The sequence below is a fragment of the Pteropus alecto genome, unplaced genomic scaffold (genome assembly GCF_000325575.1).
Source record: "Pteropus alecto unplaced genomic scaffold, ASM32557v1 scaffold39, whole genome shotgun sequence".
In the NCBI taxonomy this organism is placed as follows: domain Eukaryota; kingdom Metazoa; phylum Chordata; class Mammalia; order Chiroptera; family Pteropodidae; genus Pteropus; species Pteropus alecto.
The window spans coordinates 5,853,717-5,857,930 of NW_006443568.1; positions in this window are offsets into that span (position 1 = coordinate 5,853,717).

Here is a 4,214-nt window from a genome sequence, read left to right on the forward strand (position 1 = left end):
TTCTGGTTTCGAGTCATAGAAAGGTTTTTCTAATCCCAAGGTTAATCTGAAACCCTCCCATGTTTTCTTCCAGTGCTTTTATGGTTTCATTTTATACACTGATTTTTGGAACTGGAAGTTTCTCTTGTCATTTCCTCAGCAGCAAGTGCAAAGTTGGACCCAAAAGGCTTAGGGTTTGGGATAGAAAAAGGAGCCGCTATGGCGGAGCCCTCTAGATGCTGGACTCAGACTTCTTTCAGCTCTACCAGAAAGCACAGTCAGCAGATCTTCCCACTTCCCTTCCCCTAGCTCTCCCTGTATCCTTTGCTGGCACAGAGAACTCGGAGCTGAAGGGAACTCTGCCCTGCCTGAGGAACTTCCAGTCTGGAGCATGAGATAAGCGCGCGGACAGACCGGAATTCGAGATATAGGAATGAGGGCACAGGGGAAGGCGATCAAGATTCTGATGGGAGGCTCCAGAAAGGAGATGGCATCTGAGCTGAGCCTTAAGAAGGAGGGAGAATGAATTGGCAGTGATGGAGGAAGGAGAACAGCAGGAGCAAAGACAGAGAGGTGGGAAAAGTCTTAGCTCGGAGAGAAGGTTTTAGTGGAACTTGAGGTCCTCAAATGTAAGGATAGAGTATGACTTCTCTCAGTGCATCTGCCAGAGTTTGGATAATGGAATGAAGCAGAACAGACATGGGGTTTTGATCTAAGGCTAAATCGTTTTCCCATTACCCTGACAGTGAGAAGCAAAGACCTCCAAGAAGCCCTTGGCTGTGCTTGTCGTCATCTCAGAACCTGGGTGCGCTCTGCACACCACTGCCACCTTGTGGCTGATCTGGAACTTCTCCGTGATTAGCCTCAGGTGTCAGGTCTAAGCCCAGCAAGTCCAAGAACTGAAAGAGGAGGCTTAGTGGATTTGAAAAGATTGAAAAACCATGAAATCTTGCTCTGAGAATGTCTGAGTTCAATGGGCCCTCAGAGACCATCTGGTTTGACTTTTTCATTACATATGGAGAAACCAAGTCTCAAAGAGGGTGTAGAGAAGAGAGCACTAGACTTGTAAGAGTTCTGTTTATAGCCTGGTTCCATTTCTTACTAGGTATAAGACCCTGGGAAAGTGACCTCACCTCCCTGATCCATAGTTCCTTCTCTGTAAAATGGAGTCTGAGATCTAGCAAACTTCTCTTTTCTGATAGTGTCAGGCTAAGTTACTCAGATCAGTTCTCCCACTGAAAACTAAAAATGCTGGTATTTATAGAGTCTAACCAGGGGGTAAGGTGCTACCAGACAAAACTGAAAGGAAAACAGAAACTTAGATAGATAAACAAGCAGGAAAATCACTTTTACTCTGAGGGCATTTTCTGATTCTGGCGGATATGAACTGTTGTTTTGCTGACTCCCCCAGGCAAGCGGCACAAATAAAAGTTAAAGCACATAGTGAAGGATTATACAGAAAACCCTCCTCATGGTAAGCTGGGATCCCAAAGAGCCATACTCTCAGAAATAAACCAACCTTGGCCCTAGTATGGACTTGCACCCCTAGTTTGTAACTGCTGGATGACCTGTAACCTCAAGCTTTGAACTTAGATTGAGGAGACCCGAGATTATTTGTGCCTCCTGGGAAAAACAAATGAAAACCTTCTTTGAAGGGAGGTACCCTCAGCTTAGGCTCCAAATTAATCACACAAATAATTTTCAGGGAATTAAGGGAATAAGACCCATGGCAAGAACCAGAAGAACTAAGAGGCAACAAAAAATATCTGTAAAGAATTCAGACACGGGAATTATTTCACATAGAATATTTTTTAAATGTGTTTTAATAAATGAAAAACTAGCTTGAAAATATTTGCATGGAATGAGGAAAGTACAAAAATGACAGTAGGTTCAAAAAGGGCCATATTGAACTTCTGAAAATGAATAATACAATAACCAAAATTAGGAAGTCATTGTCAAGTTTAAAGCAGGTTGGACATGGCTAAAAAGAGAATCAGTGAACTGGAAGCAAGATCAGGAAAAAAAATCTGGAATGAACATGAGGAGACATAAGTTTAAAAAATAATGCAGAAGAAAGGGTCAAAGACATGAAGAATAAATAAGAAACATCTAACACGTGTTTAATTGGAAACCCAGAAGGAGTGAAGAGAATGAGGCAAAGGTGATATTTGAAGGGTCAGTGGCTGAAAATTTCCCAGACCTGATGAAATATATTAATTTACAGATTCAGAATCCCAACAAATCTTAAGCAAAGCAAATTGTTAAAAATTTACACCTAGGAAAGGCTATATATTATATATTCCAACTATATGACATTCTGCAAAGGCAAAACCATGGAGACAATAAAAAGATCAGTTGTTGCCAGGGGCTTGGGGATGGGGAGGATGAATAAATGGAGCACAGGAAATTTTTAGGACGGTGAAATTATTTCGTATGATACTATAAAGGAGCATACATGTCATTATACATTTTTCAAAACCCACTGAATGTACACTACAAATAACCTTAATGTATACTATGAACTTTGGTTGACAACGATGTGTCAATGTTGGTTTACTGATTGTAACAAATGCACTACATCCATGGGGGATGCTGATGGTGGGGAAGACTGGGTGTACTGGGGGAAGCAAGGGACATGTGGGAACTCTCTGTACTCTTCATTTAATTTTGCTGTGAACCTAAAACCACTCTAAAGTCTTTTAATAAAAAGACTTTTAAAACAAAGTCTTTTAATAAACATTTTTTTTTTACAACTAGACTCATTATGGTGAAACAGCAGAATACCAAAGATAAAGATAAAATCTTAAATGCTATGGGGAGTGGGGGAGGGGGGGGAAAGACAGATTATCTTCAGAGGACCAAGATAGATTGAGAACTGACTTTTCAAGAGCAACAGTGGAGGACAAAAGGCAGCAAAAGGATTATCTTCAGTAGGCTAAAAGAAGATTACTGCTGGCCTAGAAGTCAATACCCAGTGAAAAATCTTTTAAGAATGAGGGTGAAATAAAGACATTTTCAGACAAACAAAAACTAAAAGAATATGCCACCAGCAGACTTTGGGTAGAAAGAGCACAGAAGAAAGTCAGAAATGTTAGGAAAAAAGTAATAATATAGCAAATATGCAGGCAAATCTACATGTACCATGACTATGTGAAATAATAAAAATATCTTATGGTATTTAAAACAGAAAATCATATATGTTAAAAATACATGATAAAAATGATAAATAAGTCAGGAAATGGGCAAATAGAATTAAATTATATAAAGTTTTTGTATTATCTTGGAGTAGAGTAAATGTGTTGAGTAATTTTAGATTTGAACAATTTAAATGTGAAGATGATAACTTCTAGGATAACCAATAATTAATAATTTCCAAATGAATTAAGGGAAGTGGAAGTCCCCTCTGGGTGAGGTCTATTAAACAAATACATACACATCAAACAAAGTGGACTTTAAGGCAAAAAGTATTATTAGGAATAGAGAGGGCCACTGTAAAATAATAAATGAATCAGGTCATCGGGAGGATATATCAATTTATATACACTTATAAATCAATAGGAAAAAGACAACATAATCAAATAATGGATAACAGGCACTTTACTAAATTGTGTACAGGAACTTCTCAATAAATATATGAAAAATGCTCAACCTCACTAATAATCAAAGAAAGGCACATTAAGACCACAATAAGATGCCACTACGCACTCATCATGTTGGGTCAATTTATAATTTGAAAAATGTCATGTATTGGAGATTACCAGACATAAATGTATCAGAAAGCATGACTGGTAACCAAGAGGAAAAAAAAGAAAATAATGTCAGAACCACAATGACTCACTTATTAAAGTTAGCAGACAAGAACTTTAAAGTAACTCTGGTAATGTGTTAAAGAACATAGAAGAAAAAAACATGATAAAATGAATAAAAAATAGATTGTCAATAAAGAGAGGAATATATTTTTAGCAAATATTTATATATTCTAAAACTGAGAAATACACCACCTGAAATTAAGAACTTAATTAGATGTGTTTAACAGAAGACAGGATATAGCAGAATGACAAAAGATAGAATTAGCAAACTTGAAGACAGTTCAATAGAATATATCCAGGGAAGCATTTGAGATCTTGCTCTTTGGCATATGTTGTCAGTTTGGCTCAAATAAACTCTAAAAAAAAAAAAAAAAAAAAAAAGAAAAAAAAAGAAACACCCAACGCGAAAACAAAGGGAAAAAACAC